Genomic DNA, 13,749 nt, shown 5'->3' with positions numbered 1-13,749 from the left:
CGAATCAATCGTTTATGGAAAAGAATCCACCAAATCCTCCTCCTTTTTTTCCAAGCATGCCCCTACAATCACAACTCCATCATCTCTTAGTCTTCTTTGCAAATTTATGTTTCATTTCGACATGGATTGGCAATTTAATTAATCCAAAACTTTCAACTAAGATTTGTGAATCCATCGATTCTATTAGACCGCCCAGGAACCGATCCTCGTAGTCCAATTTTCGATATCTAGATAAAATCGGATTGAGAATTAATCACCCTTATTTTTTATCACTCTAGTGCGATCGATTGCATGGGCTAGCAGGCTTTTGGATGGTAGCAATTCCGCCTTTCAAGTCAGCGAAGGGGATCAGGTGGACAAATGGTGAGTTTTTAATTGCGTATATCAAGAATTTATCAAGTAAAAAGGAAAAAAAGTTAATATCACTAAAAATCCTAAATAATACCCATTCAACACACTTTACTATGAAATTTGAAATTCCCAAAAACAGCTTATGTCAAGTACTAATATTTAGTAGCATACCATTTTGAGCCAGCGCACTATTACTTTCCAATGGTAATAGCATTATTTAGAACTTTATTACTATAAAAATAATAAAAATTCAAAAATATTAAAATAATATTAAAAATTATCTACGTCAACACTAGCAATCCTACATGGTACCGTCGACGTTCACATCAGCATTTTCTGGCCAAAAAATTGTCCATATAAACTGAATTGGCAAGAAATAAAAATGTTTACGACTGAATTGACTGAATTGACTAAATTAAAAAGTTTAGGATTTAATTAGTAAAAGTATAACAGATTTAGAATTTTTTGGACAATTTTCTCCATCCTCCACATATCGGCTTAAATTTTTGGGCTAAACATTCTAATAAAAAGGATGAAATTGAGTAGGCATGAAATCGAAACATATAGACTAACTCACGTGATTTGATCTCCGTCGTACATCCAGGGTTGAAGTGTGTTGCAATTTACGTGAGTCGACATGCATTCGTTGTTGGCTTCCTACTAGCCACTCACGAACTTGGGGAAGGATATCAATGATTTTTTGTCCATTCATGAGAGTGGCGGAGAACCTACCATATGCTGTTGGAGATGAGACCGTCATGCGTCAGTCAAAAGAGGGCATTACGGGGAGAGAGCGTCATTTCGAGTTTTGCGGCTAAGAGTCGTCCACACGAGAGCTATAGCCGACGTGAATGGACCTAATATCTAATTAAAATCTAATAACCAAGTAGGAACAGGAAATGAGCATCATTAGTTCCACGGCTTATAATACGTACTCCGGTCCTGTAAGCGAGACACATAAAAAATACACAACAGCACACCACGTCTACTTTTCCCTCGGCTGCTTTCCTAGTCAACATTCCGACATGCTTTAGTTAGAAACCCTATAAAGCCATTCATCTATATAACACCCACTCGCACCGTCCTTCATCTTGAATTGTTTCACCGCAATCAATTTTCCCATATCACACACACACCCACGCACACAGAGATGAGCCACCATGTGCAGTCGCATGGCGGTCATACTTCAATTATAGCAGTGTTGATCCTAACCCTCTTCATGGTTCCTGTGAGACTGTTGATCGCCTGGTGGATTTTGCCACTCCTAGCTCAAAGGAAGCAGAGGAAAAATGGGTTTGGGGGTCCAACCCCAAGTTTTCCTCTAGGGAATAGCGTGGAGATGAAAAAGAGGACTAATGTTTCTGAGGCATCTTTGTCGAATCACCTGATAACTCATGATATTCATTCCACTGTGTTTCCTTACTTTGCTGAGTGGCAAAAGTTGCACGGTGAGTCATCTGAATCTTATCGAAAATCTGGTGTCCATTCCCAATATCCCTAACATCAATTCTAGAAGATCGACCTTATCTTCATTGATCATCTGCTGGTGTGAAGATAAGGGGGAAAAGTGCCAATTTAGTCCTAAACCTTTTGCCTTTGTGCCAATTTAGTCATAAATCTTTTTTTGGTGCCGATTCAGTCATAAACCTTTTTAAGTTGTGCCAATTAAGTCATTTTCCGCCAATTTTAGCCGGATTTTGCTGACTCGGCTAGTCGGGCGACGTGGCATGATCGGCGCCGACGTGGACAACTTTTAATAATATTTTAATATTTTTTATTTTTTATTATTTTTATTTTTTTTGTCTTTTTCCTCCGGCCAGTCGCCCGACCCGGCGACCGGCCGAGGCGATCGCCGGCGAGGGCGAGCCTCGCCCATGGCCGCCTCGCGATCGGGCCATGGACGAGGCTCCCCCTTGCCGGCCCTCGCCGGATCGGGGCGAGGGCGCGAGGCTCGACCTCGCAGATCCGGCGAGGGCGAGCCTCGCCATGGCTGATCCGGCGAGGCGGCCTTGGCGAGGCTCGCCTCGCCGGCCCTCGCCTCGCCGGCGGTCGCTTCGGATGGTCGTCCGGACCTCGGCGACCGCCTGGGAAAAAAAATAAAAAAATAAAAAAATAAAAAATATTAAAAGTATTTATAAAATATTTAAAAAATAAAAAAATATTAAAAGTATTTATAAAATATTTAAAAAATAAAAAATTATTAAAATATTATTAAAAGTTGTCCACGTCGGCGCCGATCATGCCACGTCAACCGGCCGGCGTCTAGTCACAAAATCCGGCTAAAATTGGCCGGGAAAGACCGAATTGGCAAGACAACTTAAAAAGGTTTAGATCTGACCGCACAAAAAAAAAAGGTTTAGGACTAAATTGGCACAAAGACAAAGGTTTAGACTTTTTTTGGCACTTTTCCCGAAGATAAGGCAATACACCCTTGAAGTCAACTATATTACGTGTTAATGTCTAAGTTTTCAAATCATTTGGCCCTAAAATGTGAATTTCTACAAGAGAAGAAAAGTGAGAACTGTTGTCATGGTTATCAACTATGAAGCACGGACACGGCGACACGGACACGCGATACGACACGACACGACACGCGACACGTCATTTCTCAAAAAGAGAATTTCGACACGTTCCGACACGTTAAATATTAAATAATTTATTTATTTTTAATTAATTTAATTCAAATTCACAAATAAATAAATAAATAAATAACTAAATAAATAAAGAGTTTACAATGAATTTATACTAATAATATTAATAAATCTTACACTTTTTTTTTATTTCATTATCCCAAATTTATATTTATTTTTCGAAATCCCCCTCCCCCAAATTTACTTTTATTTTTTAATCTCATTTATTTATTTTTCTGATTAAAAAAATTTTACTCTCTCTTCTTTTCCTTATCCATTTCCCCCCACTCCCAAATTTATTTTCCTTTCCTCCTCAGTCCCCACCATCGTCCATTCCCCACCCAAATTTATTTATTTTTCCTTTCCCTCCCACAATCGTCCATTTCCCCCCATTTGTCCGTCACTTTCCCTCCCCCAAAATAGGTACCCATAGACTCCCATTTTTTTAATTACTTTTGAGTTTCTCAGAAACCCTAGCTCCTTTACTCCTCCTCCTCGCTGCTCGCGACCCTTCCTCTTATCCTCCTCCCTCCTTGCCGCTCGCCGCACGACCTCCTTCCTCGCTGGTCACCGCTCCTCGCCGCACGCACGACCCCCTTCCTCGCCGCTCGCCGCTCCTCGCCGCTCGCCGCTCGCCGCTCGCCGCTCGCCGCTCCTCGCCGCTCGCCGCTCGCCGCTCGCCGCTTGCCACTCCTCGCCGCACGCACGACCCCCTTCCTCGCCGCTCGCCGCTCCTCGCTGCACGCACGACCGCCTTCCTCTCCTCTTCCTCTCACCTTTGGTCCTTTCTCCCTCACAGGGCCGGCCCTCGCCTCAGTCTAAGCTCGGCCGTCTCTCGCCGTCGCTCGTGGTCTGCTCCCTCCCGGACACGCGTGTCGAAGCGTGTCGGGAAAAGGTTGACCACGTGTCGAAAAATCCGACACGCGTTGACCGCGTGTCCGAGCGTGTCGAGGTGTCCGACACGCTCCGACACGTGTCGGACACGATACGCGAGCACGGACAGCGTGTCCGTGCTTCATAGGTTATCAATGCATAAGATTATCCATATAAACACAATTGGTGTTTTGTTTTGTTGATTGAGAGTCATTGGGCAAAAAGATTATTTACGTAAGTTTAGTAGGCGCATAGCCGATTGATTTTTAGGGTTAGTGACTTTTAGGAATTTGTAAGAGTTTCATCATGCAGAGAATTATACATCATGGCATATGGACGCATCTCTTCATTTAGGCATAGCAAAATAATCTTGATCTCTCTATAAATCCATCAATTCGTTATTGATCAAGAGGATGTTAGTGAAATTTTCACGTTGTCATGGGTTTTAGCCATGATGATGATATCTCGTCAACAGCCATCAATTCCAAACCTATATGTATTGTATTGCAGTTCTACTTTAAAGAAGCAAGAATGATCACGCTAACAAATTTTATTCTGGATCTTGCGAATATCAGGGAAGGTGTTTATCTACTGGCTAGGGACTAAGCCGTTTCTCTACATCGCAGACCCCGAATTTCTTAAAAAGACGTCTGTCATAGTTAAGGGTAAAAATTGGGGAAAGCCCGATGTGTTCAAATTGGATAGGAAGCCAATGTTTGGTAATGGTCTTCTAATGACCGAAGGTGATGAGTGGGTTCAACTCAGACACATCATAACTCCAGCATTTTCTCCATCCAATCTCAAGGTTTCTCCAGCTCTCTCTCCAACAAAATATTTTCGCAGCTTATTATTTTTATTTTCTCTAGGAATGTATCTACCATAGTTCATGCATTTTGCTATTGTGATTGAGGCATTAATATGAGGAAGGTTGCTCCTATAAGTGAAATTATAATCGATCAAATTGAGAGTTCCTTTTAATGCTCTTGGGAGTTCTTGTTATAGTATTTCCCGTAAGTGAAACTATAATTGATAAAGCTAGAAATTCCAAGTTAAAGGAGTTGTGAGTTCCTTCTAATCCCTGAGATTTTGTGTTGTCCTTGTCAAAATCCCAATATTTTATGCTGAACATTGATCTGTTCAACTTTATAAAAAGGCTTCCATTACCTTCTCAAGAATAAGAAGCAAAGGAAGGCAGTTTTTCTTATTCCCTAGGAATCTAGGACTAGTAACAAAAGAGAAAAACAAGCAAGCCTGCCAAAAACCCTCGATTAATGATTCACTAATTTGGTCATCTGTTGTCTGTTGTAGTTTATTTTGTTTGAACTTATTGCAGAGAATCTTGGATATCATTTTGTTTCTCTTATGTATGAGAAAATACCACATAATCTAATGCTAAATCTACATGTTTGATCTAGGTTAAATCTATATACTATACGGAGCTAACAACCACTCTATTTTTTATCCTCTTTGCTTGGCAAACAGGAAATGACCAACATCATGGTGGAATCGACCAAGAGAATGCTAACAAAGTGGGCTGATCTCACAAGCTCTGACCATGCAGAAGTTGATGTGGAATGCGAGATTACGGCAACAGCTGGGGAAATCATCGCTCAATCAAGCTTTGGCATAGGCCCCCAAGAATGCACCAAAGTTCTTGAAAAGTTAAGAGCCCTACAAGTTGCTCTCTTCAAGACCAACCGCTGTGTAGGGGTACCCTACAACAATTTCATGTACCCTAAGCATACCCTAGAGGCCAAAAGGCTTGGGAATGAAATCGATGATCTCTTAATGGCCTTCATAATGGAGCGGAGGAAGAGTGCGGACACCAGAAATGAGTCCAGGGATTTACTCGGGGTGTTGATCCAAGAAAGTCACGTTGAAGATAACAAAAGGCAGACGAAGAAGTTAGCTACAAGAGAACTAGTGGACGAATGCAAGACGTTCTTCTTCGGGGGCCATGAAACGACAGCGTTGGCTCTCACCTGGACGCTGTTTCTCCTGGCATTATATCCAGAGTGGCAGAAGCAATTGAGAGAAGAGATTGAAGAAGTAGTAGGAGATAAAGATTTCGAAGTCGCCATGCTTGCTGGACTTAAGAAGGTAAAGAGTCACTTATATATTGAGCATTTTAGGAAAGGATAAGTTTTGGCTGCTGCCGGGCAACAGCATTAATTGATGATACGAGAGAGAGAGAGAGAGTAATGAACTCTGCATGAAAGTGAAAATGACTGAGTGAAGTGTGATGGGGAACAAAGATAATTTATCATGCGAGGGCGAATAACGGACCGTGATTTTGATAGATTAATTGCAATTAAGTAATTGAGAAACATAAGAAATGCTATGTGTCCAGGCAGCAGTATTGATACTACTTTGTGGCTTTAGCTACAACTCACTCTTTAGGAATTATCTCTTGCGTTCTACCTGTGTTGATTATATAGGTGATTGCAAAGACAATCATGTATATGATGTGACAGACTCAAGTGCGAATATTTCTCAAGGCGGAAACCTTTTTAGCCTTCGAGTTAGGGTTTATTGTTCCTTGATTTATGCTTGAACAATAATAGCAGTAATTTATTTTTAACCGCCTTGCTATTATGTTGGTCTTTGAGGAGGATTTGATGGTTTTTGCCTTAGTATAAGATTGATCAGTCCTACTTTGAACTTTATCTTGATACTAACTTTTTCTATTCATGGGTCAAGAAATATGGCAAATGAGGGGGAACATCTCATACTCTAGTTTTAGTAGACTTATAATATACTCAATCAAATTTAGGAAATAATATAATTGAAGCTCCATAGGAAATGTCTGAAATGTCGCATGTTCTCCATTTTATCTTTGGTTTCCTCTTAATGGTAAAATGGATCTATCTGAGAAATTCTTCAAAAAATAGCAAAATATTTGAAGTTTTAGATTTATTACATTACATAACACATCTACTTTGAGATTGTACATAATATCTTTGTGGCAACAACAAAGTTTAAGGACCTCCTGTTTTAAATTTTGGCAGCAATATGCCACAAATTTTAAAGATTATGACAAAGAAAAGACAACTTGAATTTTCTACATGATTTCGTTGACCTCACATTATCAAATGTAGAACTAGCATTTACGGGAGATATTTTGTGGCTTATAAACATTTTATTAAATCACGACCATTCAAAGTACCTTCATGCAAAATCTTTGACTTGCTTGAATCTCTAAGAATCGCCTTTGATCTAAAGGGCTCAAAAACTTGGGAAACAAGTATAGGCCAGTTGGAGGGCTAACTCGGATCCCACCATGCATCTAGCCTTTTTTCATTTGCTACTGGTTAGTTATTGTTTCCAGGTTTTAATATGACAAGCTTACGCTAATCTAATGCAACTGCAAAGAGGTACTTGTTTGACTGAAATCATTAGACAAAAAAAAAGGGAGAGAAATGCTTGGCTAAATCTTGATTAACCTGTCATTGCAGATGGGATTGGTGATGAATGAGGTTTTACGCATATATAGTCCAGCCCCGAATGTACAAAGGCAGGCGAGGGGAGACATTTGGGTCAATGACATGATAATTCCCGATGGCACGAACATATGGATTGATGTCGTGTCCATGCACCACGACCCAACTTTATGGGGTGATGACGTGAATGAGTTCAAGCCGGAGAGATTTGACGGCGACAGCCAAGGGGGGATGCAAGCACAAGATGGGTTTTTTTGCCGTTTGGGTTCGGAGGGCGAATGTGCATTGGCCGAAACTTGATGATGATGGAATACAAGATTGTTCTATCCTTGGTCCTCTCTAGGTTTTCATTTTCTCTCTCGCCAAATTACTGTCATTCTCCTTCAATAATGCTCTCTCTTAGACCAGCTTGTGGATTGCCCCTGATCGTGCAACCTCTTTAGACAAGGAAGGCCACTCCTTATGTGAACTTGAGTTTATTCTGTCTAGTAAGCATCTCTTAGTGCATCGCAGGTGCATATATATATATATATATATATTGTCTAATAAGCATCTCTTGTAAACTATGGAGTCGTGACTTGCATCGCAGGCGGAAGTATATATATTGTCTGCTAATACACGACCAATTTGAGACTTTAATTGCGTGTTCGATCGTATTTAGCTGCACCATATTCGAAATGGAGGAGCCGCAATGGCCCCCACTATAGTTGCAGTGGGCGGCAAGACCCAAGAGTGGATATTGCCAAACCCGAAAAGAATCAACCACGGGTAAAAAGGTTGAAACTTTTGAAGCCGTGCGAAAAGTGTCGTGTCAAATTTGGATTTGTCTCGACAAGTTCGTTTTGTGTTTTCATGTTGCGAGAAAGATAACATCCCCCATTAGAATTTGGCGGAAATCATTGAAATTCATGAATTTTCAAGCTTGAAATTCGCTTGAGCGTAACCTCCTAAGGTTATATTGCAAAGAGCAATTTATTGCAAATTCCCAACTCAAGATGGATAGACTATCCTTCACGAATGGCATATGTGGACTTTTGATTTAATATGCAAAACCTAACTTAGCTATGCTATTGCTAACACTCGACCAGCAAAATATAATTCAAGAGCCCAGTTAATGTCGACAGTGGGAACCAAGGGTCAAGGCAAGTTGATAGTGTTAATAATTAGATGGGCAATTTGAGAGCATAAAGTCATGATAGGCGAAGAGCCCATAACAATGAGGAAAGATTCATTTTTTAGGAAAAAAACACGTCAACCCATTCAACCGAACACAAAGACTTCTGTAATGTTAAACTGCACGCTCATGGAGAATTCCAACTTAATACCCGTGACATCCCAATTTTCCTCAATTTTATTTTCAGTCAATTGAGTCGGGCAATTCATCTGTGCATGTAGTTCGTCTCTCTGAGTCGGCCACTCACGAGAGAACTGGTCTATTGAGTAAAGCAATTAAGGGATTTTGATGCGTCAGACTTGGGGACTGATCACCCTCGGGTCGGATGTAAGAAAATTTCCCCCAAAAGCTACTCAGTGGATTAGGCGCGCTGAAATCGCACCAGATTGAATTCAATCGTAAAAATTGGGATTGAATTTAGAAGTTGGAAGCCCGGTTATGTCACGCATCTTATTAGGATCATGGGATAATTTTTGTGGATTTTAATTGGATTCAGTTAGAAGAGAATTGATGGGAATTGAAGAAATTGGATGTACAAGATTTTAGGCCCCGACGGAAAATGAAATTTGACCCATTGAAGAATGTTGTGGGAGAAGAGATAGTGGAAGATGGCAGGATGATGTCATGGTGGCCATTTAGTTGGATTAAAGAAAGAGGAAAAAGAAAAAGAAATGCCCCCTCCTCTCTCTCCTCCCTCTCTTCTTCCTCTCTCTTCCGTCGGCACCCTCCCCTGGATCTTCTTCTTCTTCTTCTTCGGTGGCCAGCAGTAGAAGAGATCCGGTTGCAGCAGCCTCCGCCTGACTGGTTGCCCGTTCGCTCGTTGTCGCCGCCGTCCGCCGTCGCTGTTCCTCGGCCGTGCACGCTGCCCTCCACCTTCCTCATCCTCCTCAGTTGCCGTCGAAGCCTTCTCTCCATCTCCGTTTGCTGCCCGAGATCCCAGATCTGGGATGGAAGCCGAAGCAGCTCACGCCGTGCGTGACGCCGCTGCCCTCCGCCGTCGCCGCTCGCCGTCTCGCGCTCCGCCATTGCTCGCGCTTGGCCGACGCCCAGCTGCGTCTCAGCCTCAGTTCAGGCGTTCCAGGAGCTGCCGGAGCTCGTCCCCGCCGCCGTGAGCCGCCGTTGACCTCCCCACCGGCCCGTCCAAGCCCCGCCGGAAATCCTCCGCCGTTCCTCCGCCCGAACCAGCGCCGGATCTACCCTTCCTCGACCTCAAACCGCTGTGGACAGCAGCCAAGAAAATGGGTATGGCAGCGGAGTTTTGGCCCGTTTTGCTGCCTTCCCGAGCCCGGATGCTCGGCCCGCTTTGAGGAAAGTTGTTCTCCTCGGCGTCCCCGTCGTTTTGGTCCATTCGGCTCGCTAATTCGGTGAGTTTAACTCACTAAACCTTGATTAGAGGGTTGATGATGCTTTATGGGTGCTTAGTTTATGTTAAGTGTTATTAGGTGGTTAGTTTAATTTATTTAAGTGTATATTATATTAAGGTGTTTGATTAACTTAAATTGTGTTTAATTTAAGGTTAAGTGAGTGGTTATATTAATATAAACTGTGATGTGACATAAAGGAGTTTACTTTTGATTTATTTAAATATTTCGAAATTGTTTAATAATTTAATAATATTATATTATTCGAAATTATTAAAATATTATTATTTAATTATTTTCGGAATAAATTTAATTAATTATTAAATTCCGAAAATTTTGTTAGGACCCTAAATTCTCAGAATTTTGTGAGTCATTATTTGTGTAGTCAGATTTTGAAATTGATGATTGGATATTATAAATTGAGTGTGGATTGTGAAAAGTATGGATGTTATTTAGAAAATCCCAAGTGTCGAGTTTGGCATTGAAAGTGGATTGTTAATGGTTAATATCGTAATTGGATTATGTGAGTGAAATGTAAAGTATCCAGGGATCGGTATCGAATTGTCGTGTGCTAATTGAAAGGCTCGAGTCGCAGTAGTGGCTAAGCCGACTTGATCCTTATTCGCTAGAAATGCCGTCGGGAGAATGACGTGGCTTGGTCGCAGTAGTGGCGAGACCGACTTGGACCTTTATTCTTCTAGAAATGCCGTCCGAGAGAATAGCGTAGCTTGGTCGCAAAGTAGTGGCGAGACCATTTGGACCTTTATTCTTCTAGAAATGCCGTCAAGAGAATGACGTGGCCGGGTGATAGTGGTGAGACCGATCGGACCTTTATTCTTCTAGAAATGCCGTCAAGAGAATGACGTGGCTTGGTCGTGAGAGTGGCGAGACCGACTTGGACCTTTATTCTTCTAGAAATGTCGTCAAAGAGAATGACGTGGGGTCAGGGGTCGTAGTAGTGGCGAGACCGACGGACCTTTATTCTTCTAGAAATGTCGTAATGTTAGTAGATAGCCGTCAAGCGAGTAGGCTATGCCCTTGTGTGGCGGTGAATGATAATTGGAATGCGTGCTAAGTGCGATTATGATTTATATGAAAGTGATGGTTTTCCAATTGTTTGAATTATTATTATTACACGAGATTGTGTAATACGAATTGTGCTAACTGCGGGAAGGAATTGAGGCGAGGTAAGTTCTTTGTGTGATGTGGCTAGGCCACCATTTTTGGGCGTATTTTCTTTCTAATAGGGGTTTAGGGGTTGAACTTGCTTTGAGACATCGTCTCATCCCGGTTGTGGGATTAAAATTTCAGGTCCCCGGTGGACGGAGCGACCAAATAGCTTTGGTTGGCCTTGAGGAGTTGCAGAGGTGAAGTCATAAGATTGGAGAACGTGTCCGACTTGTAAGGTCGTAGGACAATTCATTTTGAGCCGGTCTTTTGTAGACTTTTGTCCGTAGACCTCGTTTTTGTAATTTGTTGAATTATGGAAGTGTTATGTTATGGTTTGCTTCCTGCTTTTCTATCCGTATTTTATTGTCGGGGTTTTATAATACGTTCCGCTTGCGCATTTATAAATGTATGGGGTCGGCGACATTACACAGGCATTTGTATGACCATGGTGGGATGTTGGCGCGCTCGAGGTTCGGGCGTGACAATACCTTTGGAAAGATGCTATCTTTCATGCTATGAATACCAATCGATCTGCGTAGCATAACAATGTAAAAAAATCAATGCATATTAAACTGATAGACTTATAATTTCTAAAAAGAATGTAAATGGGAAATCATAAGCACCCATCTTGCGGATTAGACGCTTAATTTGCTTGCACAATTTCATTGTTAAATACGTAAATCTAACGCATGCTCAAAACGATGGCAAGCATGCTGGGAATAGTTCATGCATCCATTCTCTCTCATACCTTAGCAAGTGACTTAAGGTGCGTTTGGGAGTAACTTTGGAAGGGGGCTTTGGGCATCAAAAGCCCTTTGGGCCAAAAAATGGGTGTTTGGGAACCAGCTTTCGAAGTCTCTTAATGGAAAAGCAAGTACTTGGAAGGCTTTTCAGCATTCTCCGCATCTTTGGGAGTCATCTTTTTTTTTTTTTTTTTTTTTTTCCCAAAATTGTCCTCACGAATTTTTTGTTTTTCCGGTGCGTGCCCTTGTATGAACATTGTTCATCTTCTCCGGACGCGCGAGCCTCGGAGTCGGGCGACCTCGCCGAGGGTCCATTTTGGAGGTCGCGGGTCGAATCGGAGGTCGCGGGTCTCGCGGCGACCTTGCGGCGACCGAATGTCGCGGCGGCCTGCCGCGCGACCTCTACGCAACCAAATCGGGTCGCCGGAGGTCGCGCGACCTGCGGCGACGACAGATCGGTCGCCGAACCGGGTCGTCGCGAGGTCGCGACCTTAGGCGAACGATCTAGTCGTGCGACCTCTGCGTGACGCATCTCGGTCGCGCAGAGGTCGCGCGGCGAGGTCGCGCGACAGCACTCCGCCTCCCGCGACCTAGATCCGGGGTCGCGGAGGTCGTGACGGCGTCGCGCGACCTTGCCGGCCTCGAGATCCGTGGTCGCCGGAGGAGGTCGCCGACGACCATTTGCCTTGCAGTCATTTTTTTTAAAATTTTTCTTTTGATAATTTTTTTTTACCACAAACTCATTTGTAAATGTAATTTCCCAAACACTATTTTGCTCAAAGCACTTCACAAAGAGCTTTCAAAGTATAATTTACCAAACACAGTTTGCATTTTGAAAAACACCTTTTAAGTCAAAGGTATTTGTATTTTTCCTAAAAGGCTTTCCCCTAAAAAAAAGTGATTCCCAAACGCACCCATACTAGTCTCTTCGAGCAAAAGTGAGCTTTAGTTCAAACAGTTTTTCTTTGGAGGGTCGTAGTCTTCTTGAATCATATCATTTAGTAGTTAAACCAAAATTCATTGAGAGCATGTGAAAATGTACACATTCACGTTGAGATAATCTCCAAAGGCATTATTTCAAAAAAAACAAAAAAAACAACTAATTGTTTTATCATCAACATTTGCATGTGAATATCGAATCAGGGTCAAGACAATTTGTGAAATAGTCTGGATATGAGACTTGCTTCAAGATCTCGGCTTACAAGTAAAAGGACCGCCGACGTTATTTTGTGGCAATGATATTGCTCTCAAACTTATAGCAAATTCGATAATCCATAAAAGAATAAAACACATAGAGATTGATTGTCATTTCACTTGAAATAAAATTTAAGAATGAATAATCAAGACACAAACACTAGGAATTACAAAATATCCTATATATATCTTCACCAAACCTCTATGTTCTATTAAGGAAGCTTGGGAGAGTTGGAAATATGGTTTGTTAGAGAAACGGTTTCTTTTCCTAGAGTGATTGAGCAAATCAATTTCTTTAAATATTTTTAAAGAAAAAGGGTTTGATTGTTCTGAATCTAAAATCGCGCGTGCGATGGCATGCAAGCAACCATAGACCTACAAAATGCCACGTAAAGGTGGAAACAAGATAGCTCCTGTCATAATCGAACTGAAACACTGCCAGCTTCCCGTTTACTTAAATGAGCGGTCATCATTTCAAAATTGCCCACACTAGACTGTGGGTTGATTTACTATGAAATTTGAAATTCCCAAAAACACTTTATGTCAAGTACTAATATTTAGTAGCATACCATACCAAGCCAGCGCACTATTACTTTCCAATGGTAATAGCATCATTTAGAACTTTATTACTACTCCTGAATCGCCTGTACCATAATGGTCTCCGCCTCCTGACGTTGCTCAGGAGGTATCTTTTTTCGCCTTGTTTACTCTATCATGTGAGAAATAGCCAATGCCGAGGCCTTGCATGGTGGTCCATTTCTGATCATGACAAAATTCTAATAAGAATAGATACAGACTCTCTATCCTATCATT

The 13,749-nt window shown here is 41.9% G+C and overlaps 1 pseudogene; it reads left to right on the top strand.

Moving 5' to 3' along the window:
- The first annotated feature begins 3,926 nt into the window (after positions 1-3,926).
- Positions 3,927-7,844, top strand: LOC120287697 (annotated as a pseudogene).
- The last annotated feature ends 5,905 nt before the right edge of the window (positions 7,845-13,749 follow it).

The sequence above is a fragment of the Eucalyptus grandis genome, chromosome 1 (genome assembly GCF_016545825.1).
Source record: "Eucalyptus grandis isolate ANBG69807.140 chromosome 1, ASM1654582v1, whole genome shotgun sequence".
NCBI lineage: Eukaryota > Viridiplantae > Streptophyta > Magnoliopsida > Myrtales > Myrtaceae > Eucalyptus > Eucalyptus grandis.
This window is presented reverse-complemented; position numbering and strand designations above follow the sequence as displayed.